The sequence below is a fragment of the Macaca nemestrina genome, chromosome 5 (genome assembly GCF_043159975.1).
Source record: "Macaca nemestrina isolate mMacNem1 chromosome 5, mMacNem.hap1, whole genome shotgun sequence".
NCBI lineage: Eukaryota > Metazoa > Chordata > Mammalia > Primates > Cercopithecidae > Macaca > Macaca nemestrina.
The window spans coordinates 11,265,280-11,278,516 of NC_092129.1; positions in this window are offsets into that span (position 1 = coordinate 11,265,280).

The following is a 13,237-nucleotide window of genomic DNA, read 5'->3' on the forward strand; positions in this document are numbered from 1 at the left end:
ATCTCTCTACCTGAGATAATAGCATTGTATCAATGTCAGCTTTTGGTTCTGACAAGGCACTCTAGCTCTGTATGACATGGTCATTGAGGAAGCTGGCTGAAGGGTAGATGGAACCCCTCCGTACTATTTTGGCAACTTCTTGTGAGTCTTGAGCTACTTCAGAACAAAAAGTCATTTTGTTTTGTTTTGTTTTTTTCAGCGATGATATATGGCTAAGACAACCAGCCCTGAGAAACTTTGCGAAAATGATCATACCCTGGTGCTCCTCCTTTAATAGACATGGCAGCGCCTGAATTCCAGATCCAGCCCCACCTCCCAGGTCGGCTCTATCCCCAGCCTCACAGGTGCACGGGGGCTCTTGGTACACTTCAGAGCTCAGGGGGCTAATAGAGTTTTACAGGCTGGCCTGAGAGTCGAGGCTTCTTTCCTAGCATGGTTTCTATAGGGAAATGCTTCTGTATTCCAGAGAATCGATTCACAACTGTACTCTTGAAGTCCAACCCGTCTGTAGGTTGGGGGTGGTCTATGACCTGCTGTGACTGTGACCTTAGGTATAGCACAAAGGACAAGTGAAATGGAAGCCACAGCTATGAGTTTCTTCTGCTTTGAAATAAGCATTCACCTGACGATGAATGGGCAAGTTTCACAAGTTTTACAAATATGGTGAACAAGCATATTTCCCCAAGCCAAAGCCTTATAAGAAGGCCATTACTGAAAAAAATAATATTTGTGTTTCTTCTACTCTTTTACTGTTTTAGTTACTGGTGTTAATTAGTGATCTTACTGCAAAAGACTTGCTATCTTTTCTTAATAGATACAACAACACAGCATGGTGCATAGGACTTGTGTGTGCACATCCCACAACATACCTAAATGTACCTCCAAACAGTGTGTATTTAATACCTTGTTCTCCGGGGCATCTGTGCTCACAAATGCAACCCCTTCAACACCTCCGTGTGAACCTCAGTAGCGGTCATTCTTCAGTCCTGCAGGAAGCCCTATCCTCGCAGTGTTCTCACACTCAAACGTCTCTGGGAGTTCCCAGGAACTGATTTTTATAATTCCCCAAACACCATCTTGACAGTTTTCTGTACTTCTTGTACCTTTCTAGGAATCTCTAGGACGAGGACGGGTGGGGGTGTCTCATGTGTACTGTGGATTTGCATTTTACTCATGGACAAGTTCTTAAGTCAGAGCACAGGAAGAAAATAGTATGTGGTTAAAAATCATAGCTGAATGTCTTTTCAGTATCCAGAATGAGAACAGATCATGGGTGTTCTGGTCAGGGGTCTGACGAAGCCATTGGCTTGAGCACAGGAATCATCTTGTTGGAAAGTGAACAATTCAATTGGTGATGTATACACGTGGGAGGCTTGAGAATGCCAGGAACGGCAGGTTCACGTCTCTTAGTGCACACTCACTAGGGGCCTCTGTTCTCTGGATAGGGATGAAAGGGAGCCGGACAAATTTCCCTTCCAGTCCACCCTACAGGTTCCCACTGCTCCCAGCTCCAATTTATCCCTCAGATTGGTGTGTCTGAGCCACAGATACAGTCAGAGTTCGAGTTTTCTCCCAAAGGTTTCCTGGACTCCAGTCAAATCAGTGGATATCCGTGGCATCTAGGCTTGTGTCCCTAAATATTCTGTGTGCCCAAAGCCCACAGACAAAGTATAGTGGTTACTTTTTTGATCAACCACTACACACTTGAGTCTTCGTTCCAGACTAGCCAACACTTCCTGTCACGTGCTAACACTGACCACTGGGGACCATAACCCATCCCCCAATCATGTGACCCCTCACAAGTTAAGCCCTCTTTATCAGTCAGTATTTTCATCACCACCCCCAAGCCCATGCCAATTCCCTCTTCATACATGTGCTTAATCCTTCTCTTCAATCTGAGATGATCTCTCTTATCACTATCTCCTGTTCACACCACATCTAATATATACTCTCCATTTATACCCATATCATATCTTTACCCACACCCTGTAGGTCAACATAGCTAGCTATTGCAGCACGGTGGTCAAGCAGGCAACTGCTAGAAGCTGCTCTGGAATTCCACCTCTGTCATTCATTTGCTATGTGTCAGACACACTGCTCACCCTCTTTGCATTTCATTTCCTCTTTGGTAAAACGGGGATAAATAACAGCATCAACCCTGTAGAACTGTAGGGAGAAACAAAGGAAACACTGTAAGTCAATTGCTTAGCATGGTGTCAGACAAAAAGAAGGGTTTGATCAATATTAACTATTTTTCAAAGTTCTTGCCATTTCCAAATCGCACTTAATCTCACTTCCCTCATGCCTCTTTCCTAAACTCTGCTTGTTTCTCTTAACTCCTAAATATTTATGCTCACATCAAACCACTTAACATTCAATAGCATACCCTTAGCAGGAAGTTCCCTCCCCCTGCCTTTTTTTTTTTTTTTCTTTTTTGAGATAGGGCCTCACTCTGTTGGCCAGGCTGGAGTGCAGTGGCACGATCTCGGCTCACTGCAACCTCCACCTCCTAGGCTCAAGCAATCCTCCCAAGTAGTTATGACTATAGGTGTGTGTTCCCACACCCAGCTGATTGTCATATTTTTTGTAGAGATGGGGTTTTGCCAGGCCGATCTCAAACTCCTGGGCTCAAGTGATCCACATGCCTTGGCCTCCCAAAGTGCTGGGATTACAGGCACGAACCACTACACCTTACCTGAACTTTTAAAAAATTGTGTTAAATAAGTTATTATTGTGTCCTTAATCTTTTTGAACACAGGTACTGTATTATATATTTCTCTTGTGTGAAAAATGCCCAATGTAGTTCAGGACATATCACTAGATATTCTACAAATAATTCCTTGACTCTCTGAATCATTTTGAGGAAAACCCAACAACTCATTTGATTATGAGTTTAGAATATTCATATTTTCTGCACCTCTTTTTAAAAAAATGATTTGGTCTAATCATACCTTCCCCAACACCCAAGTGAACAAAATAAATTAGGTCTTCTGTGGTTTCCAAACACCATTATTTTTTGTTCATCCAAGAGCAGAAAAGCCATGATCTCACATTATCAAAATGGGCCCAAATGCCTGACGCAGTTGCTAATTATTGCTCCGCTGACGTTTTCGGATGTGCTTCTGAGCAGCCTGTCATGAGCCAGTGATGCCAACACAACAACTTTACAAAGGAAACTTGCCAGAGTGAGAGTTGATTTATGGCCTCATTGCCCTTGCAGGTATCATATAGACGCAACCTAAAAGATCCTCAGTTTGTGTTGTTGGCAGATTTTGTTCAATGGGGGTGCATTTTTATACCTCAGATACAGTGGCCGACAAACTGATTTAAAAAATTTTTCCACTTGGATATTTTGTGACTGTGAAATCTCCATTAGAGAATATCAAAATTTTTTTTACAGATATGATGTCTGAAGCGTTGGCATAATCTTCACTCATGAAATGCCCTAGGAATGACTTTTCAGATGGCTGAAAGTATGATGTATACATAGCATTAACTAATCAAAATACTTAGAAAATTGGGTTTGGAAAAATGGTGCAATTGAACTTTTAAATATCAGCTCTAGAATAGAATTTGAGATTCCTGTTATCCTTTCAGGAAAGCCAATATTAATGGAAATGAAAGGAAAATGATTTAATTATGCTAGCTCACCTGTAGAAATCAACTAGATGGATGGATTATTTAGATGACAAAATATCTTTAAACTTAACTTTTAAATAAGAAGTGTATGTTTTATTCTAGGATATCTGTATGGATATACTCTAAATTTCTGACTCTGAAAACTCAAATTTCAAAACATGAAATATTCAGGTTTGAGGCTCACCTCCCAGAGCATGTTGGAGAATAATTTGATTTGTCTTTCCTTAAGGTGCCCGGCGTGAAGCCCCAAAAGGCAGCAAGACCCAACTTTAAATTACATTTCAATTAAGAAATCAAAATAACATTTATACATCTTACTTTATTAATCCTCAGTTAAGGTGGAACAAAATGTTTTCTACCAAAAAGAATATAAACCTCATAAAATAAAGGGAATCTCTTAGATAAGCATAGATGTTCCTAATTGAGAAAAAAAAATCAATTTATAAAACATGTCATAAACTCAAAACATATTGTGTATTTGAAAAGCAGAAATATGTTGACACCTCATAGCCATTTTGTTTTCAGAAGACTGCCCCGAGTCACTGCATAGGAAACCAGTGAGCTCTCTTAACTAGGGTCATCCCACCATGTTAGTAAATTGAAAGACGATGACAGCACAGTGTTCACAAACTTTAGGAGATATTAAAACTTCAAGATGTGACTTGAAGAAAAAAGCGTTGCATTTCAAACATGTTTGGGAGGCCTTGGGCAACTAAACTAAGCTTTGCACTATAAAACTTCTTCCCAAGAAGGGAAGGGGTACACACTGTTTCCAAAACTTATTGCGACCTTGGTATCTTTCTCTCACAGAACATCTTGAAAGACTAGTGGTTCCTGGGGGCAAACCATGGGAAATACAGGCAACATGGTAGACCCTTTTATGGTGGATGTCTTATGGGCAATAAGAGGAATGAGTCCAGAGAGTAACAGTATGATTTGGGGGCTTTCTAGCTAGTAAAGGATCTGAACCTAAAAAGTGAGGTGAGGAATCAGTACCACAAAACTGCATTTATCCCTATCTTCTTCATTTCATTCGTTCATGTATGCATTCATTTGTTCATTCATGGAGCTCCTATTATTGAACCAGCTACTAGGCGTACAGAAGTTAGTAAGATACTATCCTTGCCCTGAAAGAATGTGCTCTCCAGGATTGAAGGAACAGAGAGATATATGAAATCAGATCAGAGTACTAGTTTTGTCTCCAGACAAAGGAAAGGTGGTCATCAGTTCTGTCTGGGAATCAGGAAACACTCAGCCCTGGATTTGGGTCTGAGCCATGAGGATAAGAAGCCACTCCAGGCTGAGGATGATGAATGCAAACAGGTAAAGACAAGTAAACCACATCACATTTGGAATGCTACAAACCTTCTCCTACAGCTGGAATCCCAAAGGGGAAGAATTCCTTGAAAGACTGGGTTATTTAATTGTGGAAAGATCTTAAAGAAATGAGGATATAGACAAGGTAGCCATTCAGGAAACTCTCTCAGTAGTCCCTGGAAAGACAGTGAGGACATCTACTAAGGGGTAACAGTGGGTGTTAAGAGGTAGCAGGCCAGCGCTCTGTGTGGGGAGGGAGAAGATGGATTTTAGGGTGGTCCACAGGCATCTGACTTGGCCACTGGGAGGATGAATGGTGGAGCCAGGCAGGAGGATAAGAGAAGCAAGAGACTGGAAGAAAAACAGGAAAGCCAGTTGTAGACACGCTGAACTTCAAGTGTCCAAGGGACCCCCAGAGGGAGCCATTGGGTTGGCAACAAATTGGTTATATGAGACAGCCACCTGGACATGAGACAGCCACTTGGTATGAGACAGCCACCTGAACAGGAGACAACCACCTGGTATGAGACAGCCAGCTAGTATGAGACAGCAACCTGGTATGAGACAACCACCTGTTATGAGACAGCCACCTGGGACGAGACAGCCACCTGGACAGTAGATGAGAGTTTTGGAAATTATTTGTCTGCATCTTTAATTTCCCTTTTTTCATTAGAATTTAAACATGGTGTCTACTCAAAAAAGGAAAACAAGGAGGCATGAAGGAAAGAACTAAAAAGAAAGAGAAGAAGAAGGAGGAAGAAAGCACGTCTTCCAACAACCACATGTCTCCGCAGCACCACCCACTCCTTCTCAGTCGAGGTTTCTTCTCCCCTTGCCCTCATTCCCCCACCATGTCCACTTGCCCTGTCCTCACCATGCCACTATCTTGACACGCTTGCTCAAGACCACCTTTTGGCAAGGTCATTACTTGTCTCCCTGGCAGCGTTTCATGCTATTGAACGTTCCTCCATAAAGAATGTGCAACCACTCTCTGGGCCACTTTCTTCCCTTGACTTCTGAACGGCCCAAAAGCCCACTCCTTAGACATCTTAGTGGGTTCTTTTTCCCTCTGTCCACTCCTCTCACTGGGGCATTCCACGGGTTCTGTCCAAATTGCTTTCCTACAAACTCCCCTTGGGCAATCTCCACTACCCCTCAGCTCCAGTTGTCATCAGTAGCAGAGTAGGCATAGCTGCAGTAGCAAATGGACCCCAAAATACATGGTGACTCATCCTATCTGATCTACTTATATCATTAAGCTAATGGATCTTTAATTTTGCTAAGACAAGGAACAACTGAGAATCTTCTTCCCAGTCACATCATCGAAATCGGGATTCTTTCCCACTTTCAGTCCTTCCCACCTCTCCTCCCTCTTTCTCCTACCTCAATTTCATAGGCAGCCTTTTATTTTATTTTTACCTCCTCAGCTCTTACCTCTTCCGGTGGAATATTCACTAGACCATCCCCGATATTTTTGCACACTTCATCTCATTTAATCTTTATGCCCAATTTCATAGGGTAAACCAGGATTCAGAGAGGGTAAATCCACACAAATCCAGAATTCAAATACAAATCCATCCGATTCTAAAGCCAGTGGTTCCTGCACCTGGTCATTCTGCTTTCTTCTTTCTCAGAGAGACTGAAGTTCAGACAAATAAGCCATCATCAGTTAAGAGGCAGGGTTGGGATTTAAACCCGGATTTTTTACCTCCAAATTAGAGCTCTGAGTCCTTTCTATATTTATCTGTTCCAGGTCTTTATCAGCATTAGTGATTAATTTCCCAGGTTCCTGGGTCTGCATTTGCAAATTAGTTTACATTTGCCCAAGAGGAACTTGCCCTGAGGAATGCGGAGGAGGAGATCACAGCTGCTGTCATCTACTCTCCCTTGTCTCCCACGTCTTGTAGAAAAGGCCTCCTTATTGCTCCAATGGGCTTTAGATGGGAAACAGTGAATGCCTGAATTCTTGAACAAACTTGGTGAAGAATATAAAAAGTAAGATTTTTACCCCCAAAATTGTTGAGTGGTAGAGAGTGCCTTGCATTTTCGAGCACAGCCTTCTCCAGTACCTAGTGAAAGGGTTCATTAACTTTTTTGTCTTTGACAGACATAGCTACATATCCCCTACATAATCAAAATTGCCTTCCAAAACCCATCTTTGAAATAAATTTTAAATGGGGAGAGGCAGACAGAGTGAGAGAGAGAGAGAGAGCGAGGAAACTGTGTGGAACTGGATGGAAACGACTTCTCTCTTCTCTACCCCTTTCTAATAAAAAAATTTTAAAATTCTTCCAATTCCAAAATTATCCCAGCATTTTCTGAATACCTTGCAAATCCACGAATGCTGGCGACGTGCCATGGCACTTGCTACAGATACTAATGGTAGGGATACCTTTTCAAACAAAATCAAGACCAGTTAGACATCACCAGCACTTCTACTCTTGGACAAAAAGCATCCTGGGTGATTGACATCAGTCTTTAAATACCCCCATATTCCCAGTCTTCACAGATTTGTGATCCAAGCCAAGCTTGGCATGGACGCTCCCTGGTGTGCCAAAGGCGGCTTATGAAATGTGGGCCCTCAGGCATAGGCACAAGCAGGGGCCCTGTGACACCAGAGACCTTCTGGGAACTCTGTAGCCCATTACAAGTTGTCCTCTCTGGGGACTGGTACCTGATACCCAGGACTAGGAAAGAAGTCCAGAGGGGCCCCATTCCATGGCTCTCCGGCCTCCTCTACCCCTTCTTCACTCTCCCTCAATCTCTATTTTGGAAACATATTTTACTGTTGGATTATTTTATTTTGAAACATTCCATTAAAATAATACATGCATATGAAAACTAAATGATATAAAAGGAAATATGGAAAACAACAGCCTATTATGCAACCTGTCACCTTAAATAACAGAGGCTCTCTAAAGGAAAAAGAGGCTCCCTCAGGAATAGGGCATTGCAGTGGGAATACGTGCACCATGGTAAACTATATGCCTATTCAGGGAGGTAAAGGAAGACAGGTTTTTAAAGGAGAAATGAGGAGGATGACACACTTGTTTTGAAATGATTATCCTTGGCTACAAGGATCAATCACAAGGGTCATGCCTGTCCAAGGTTGGACAGGCAGTTGCTGAGCAGATGTCCCCGCAGAAGTATTTTCTGTGTAAGTTGCAGTGGCCTTTGTGCAAGGCTTGGCTTCTGCAGAATCTTTTGTGAGACTTTTGTTATCAGGCATACAAGTGTAAGAACCCTCTCTTCATAGCCTTCCTAGCTCTGTTTGTCAGGGCGTTTTGTTTTGTTTCATTTAACACAGGTGACTCCATTTTGATTCTGATGACTTTCACAAACCCTTCCCCTTCCCCAGTGCCACATCCCAAAGCTGACCACTTTTTTTTTTTTTTTTTTTTTTTGAGAGACAAAGTCTCGCTCTGTCGCCCAGGCTGGAGTGCAGTGGCTGGATCTTCGCTCACTGCAAGCTCTGTCTCCTGGGTTTATGCCATTCTCCTGCCTCAGCCTCCTGAGTAGCTGGGACTACAGGCACCCACCACCTCGCCTGGCTAGTTTTTTGTATTTTTTAGTAGAGACGGGGTTTCACCGTGTTAGCCAGGATGGTCTCGATCTCCTGACCTCGTGATCCGCCTGTCTCGGCCTCCCAAAGTGCTGGGATTACAGGCTTGAGCCACCGCGCCCAGCCAGTCGACCACTTTTTTAACAATTTCAGTTTTCAGTCCTCTTGAAAGTTACTGCTATAATGTGGAATAATAAGCTTAGGCTTCTCTTTCCTGTTTAGTAACCCTCGATAACATCTAGTGACTCCTTTCTGCAAAACATAAGCAATTTTTCCCTATAGTCCTTTAAGTGTTTTACTGCTACAGATAATTTTGAGTTATGTGTTTAAATAAAGTTATTAAATCTTGATTTCTTGTCCTGGAACTGTGGATGGTGTCTCCTGACTCAACCGTGTGTGACGAGAATACCAGCTTTCCTGCATCTCTGATCTTCTAACATTTTTTATGCCTCCCCCAGCTTCTAAAGTGTTAAGATTTCCCATGGGGATGGTGAAATGGGCCATTCCTGAGTGGTATAATAAATCTCACCAAACTTCGGGCAAGTCTGTCGTCAGCCAAGTCCTCTGGTGAGGCTGCTGGCATTTGAAAATGAGGCTTCTCGCAGTGTATTTCGTTTCTTCAGCTACTCAGTTCAAACTTCAGTTATTTCAGTGTTCACTCTTGTGTTAATCAGCTTTGAGGTAGAGTCACAAATACAAACATCAGAAAGCTTTTTGCCTTTAGGCCGGGCGTGGTGGCTCACGCCTGTAATCCCAGCACTTTGGGAGGCCGAGGTGGGTGGATTACCTGAGGTTGGGAGTTCGAGACCAGCCTGACCAACGAGGAGAAACTCCATCTCCACTAAAAATACAAAATTAGCTGGGTGTGGTGGCGTATGCCTGTAATCCCAGCTACTCAGGAGGCTGAGACAGGAGACTTGCTTGAACCTGGGAGGCGGAGGTTGTGGTGAGCCGAGATTGTGCCATTGCACTCCAGCCTGGGCAACAAGAGCGAAACTCCGTCTCAAAAAAAAAAAAAAAAATACAGAAAGCTTTTTGCCATCTCCTGAACAGGACTGAGTGACAGGGAAGGATGAAGCGTGTAGGCCAAAATGTAAAGAAGACCCAGTTCCTGGCTCAAAACAACAGAACTCCATTATCTGATAGTTCTGGAGGACGGAAGCCCAAGATCCAGGTGTCAACACGGCTGTTCTCCCTCCTGAGGCTCCAGAGGAGGGTCTGTTCCCAGCCTCTTCCATTTTCTGGTGGCTGCAGGCGTTCCTGGGCTTGTGGCTACATGGCTCCCTTCTCTGCCTCCATATCCCCATGGCCTTCTCCTCTTCTCCCTGTGTTTCTCTCCTCTGTGCAGCTCAGGCACTTGGCATTGGATTTAGGATCCACCTGCATAATTCAGGATAAGCTCATGTTGAGATCCTTAACTTAATTACATCTTCAAAGACCCATTTTCCAAATAAAATCACATTCAGAACTTCCAAAGGTGAGGGTGTAGAGATATCTTTTGGGGTGAGACACTATTCGACCCACTACATTGCCCCAGGAAAAAATATATTTTGATATAAAAACAAAGGTAGAATCCTTTTTCCCCCTTTGTCCTCTAAAACTAGGGCAAGGAAGGAAGCCTTTCCGTGGCAAACATCTGAAGTCTTTTGCCCAAACCAGGCCTCAATTTAGGTGTTGTTCTTGATGTTTTGTGTTTAAAATTTTTTTGAGGGTGAGGCTTGGGGGAGGTTGCCCGCAGGAGGCACTGGCCTCATGGAACTACTTTCTGTGATGCAGATTCAGCTCCTGGGGGTTTTAGGGGGCAGGAAGGGAAGGACTATTTAAAAGAAGCCCCTAAACTTCACCCTGACACACAGAGTGCCTATCTGTCTGTGTGTGTGTGTCTGTGTGTGTGTGTGTGTGTTTTTTTTTTCCCTTAAGGGAGAATGGTTGTATTCCATTTCATTAGGGTCTCTTAAAATAAGCCCACACAACTGCTTTTGATATGAGGATCTAGACCGAATGTTCTAGAGCTCTCCAGCCTTTAGGAGGAAAGGACATTATTTTGGCAGGTCTGCCTAGGTTATAAGGGCTGAGAGCTTTCAGCTCTTAGTGGCTAAATCAGCTCCCAGCCTGCCTCCCACCACCCCCACAGACCTCCCCACCGTGGCGGGGCCTCCCTGCACCCTCTGAAGTAAGCCTGACCTGTGGTCCTGCGTGTCCCCATTGCCCCTGCAGCTGGTACGTCCCTGAGCAGGTGGCTGCCTCCACCATTCTCCTGTCTCCACTCTGTGCTGCCTGCAGCTGTCAGGGCACCAGAGCCCTGGTCCTGGACCTCTGGGTGGAGGGTGGACGAGCTGGCTTCCAGGTGGCTCTGCGTTGTCTTGCCACCTGGCCATGAAGCTTCTGCTCCACATCTCAGAGTCTTGCACAGAGTTCCTTCAGTTTCCGGTTTGTCCCTTTTTCCCCAGGCACTCCAAATCTCAGGTCTGGCAGGATGGACGCCATCCCAGCTCCAGCATTGGTCACTGCTTCTGGCTTCTTTTGGAGGCACTGAAACACTTCGTTTCCCCAAATTTTCCTCTTTTAGCCAAAAACGAAAGTCCTATAAACTCCACAAACAGAAACCCAGTCTGGGATCTGGCCGGATTCGGAGGCAAGTGGGAACATGAGTGCCATGCGTCCACGCCACACCTGTGGACCCAGCTCCTCTCTCAGGACCAAAGTGAGTACCCAGAATGACTCCTACAGCCTTTCTCCCATTAAAAATAACAATAATAAGCCTGAACTTGTGTACTCCTTCTTCCTTTCCAGCCCCACGAAGCTTAGTAAGTTATTTTCTCCCCACACCCTTTCCAGTTTCACGTGAGTCTGCCTTCCTCATTTCTCTCTGGGAACAGGATTCCCAAAATAGCCTGAGAACACTCCTTTCTGTGACACTGCCAGCCCCTGTGGGAGGGGCTCCATCATGAACTCCATGACTGGAGACTTCTGGCATCATGTGGCGAGGCTACCAGAAGCAGCGTGATCTTGACCTTCAGTGAAGGATGTCAGTAACTTTCTCGTGATGTAACAAGCAGTTAATGTGCACAAAGAGGCCACATGCTCACTGAGATGTTCCAAGGACGCACTGGAATACCTGACCTAAAGTTTTGTTTTCCTTTTCATTTACCAGTTGCTCCTACTCTCCATTTTGATCATTGTATTGTTATAGAAGACAATAACACAAAAGCCTTTATTTTTTGATAATTTCAGCATTGCCAATTAATTATCTGGATCACCCAAGCAATGTCTACAAGTTCTGTTCTGACACTAGAAACCTTGATAGAGGGAGATATGTGGACAAAATGAAGCACTGAGAGCACTCTGTGGATGTCATACGAACCCTCCCTGGATGTCAATACGTAGCTGATAATAGATATCAGGAATTCATCCTGTTGAATAGCCACCAAAGAGAAATTCTCTTTACTATGACCAACTAGGGACCTGGGAAGAAAGTATGTCCTCCTTTCTCATTTTGTAATAAGCAAATCAACTGAACAGTGTTGTGGAGGCTTGTGTAAAACAGCTTTACAATTCAGACACTGTCTTGTTTTGGGGATTCTTGGGATCAACCAAATGGATTCTTTTTTTTTTTTTTTTCTTCACATGAAGTCTCACTCCAGGCTGGAATGCGGTGGCACGATCTCAGCTCACTACAACCTCTGCCTCCTGGTTCGAGCAATTCTCCCTGCCTCAGCCTCCTGAGTAGCTGGGACTACAGGCATGCACCACCATGCCCAGTTAATTTTTGTATTTTTAGTAGAGACGGAGTTTTGCCATGTTGGCCAGGCTGGTCTCAAACTCTTTACCGCAAGCGATCCACCACTCTTGGCCTCCCAAAGTGCCGGAATTACAGGTGTGAGCCACCGCGCCTGGCCTGGATTCTCAATAAGTCTCTGTTTGAGGAGGAGTCCAGTAAAATATCTATGTCTGGAATCCTGTATTCAAAGACTCTTTAATAATGTGAAAAGCTCTCAGCTACTCGGGAGGCTGAGGCAGGAGAATCACTTGAACCTGGGAGGCAGAGGTTGCAGTGAGCCGAGATGGCGCCACTGCACTCCAGCCTGGTGAAAGAGCGAGACTCCGTCTCAAAATAATAATAACAACAATAATAATAATGATAATAATGTGAAAAGCTCATGATACTGCTGTTTGTTTGAAAAGTATCAGTATGCTAAACTGTAGCTATAGTTTAATCTCCAAAATATCTCTTGCTTGATCTAGAAAATGTTTTACTTGGAAACAAAGGTGTTGATTCCATAATTCCTCTCAAAGCTTAAATATAAGTTCCCGAGAAGCTGCTAAGCTTCTCTGTTGCTAAGCTGGTCACTCTAGGCCTTTGAAAGTCACATCCTTTTCTGAGCACACTATTTTGATATGGGATGAAATGTGAAAGCTCTGGGTGCCAGGAAATGGGAGGAAAAGATGGAGGGAGGGGATTGCCTCAGGGAAGGAGGCTGGTGACTCTGAAAAATCAGCTGGGCTCAGTCAAAAGTGTTGTGGGCCCCGGCTAGAAACTGGCAGGGGATTGGGGCCTTTGGCAATGGGGAAATTGGTAAAATCAGGCTGCTGTAATCTCAGACAATTTCACCTTCTTTTGAACAGAACACAGCCTGTCCTTGTTGCCATTCTTTCATCACACTTCACTTTATTATATTGAAAGTGAATGGGTTAAATTTTCCTGTTCACTCAGATTGG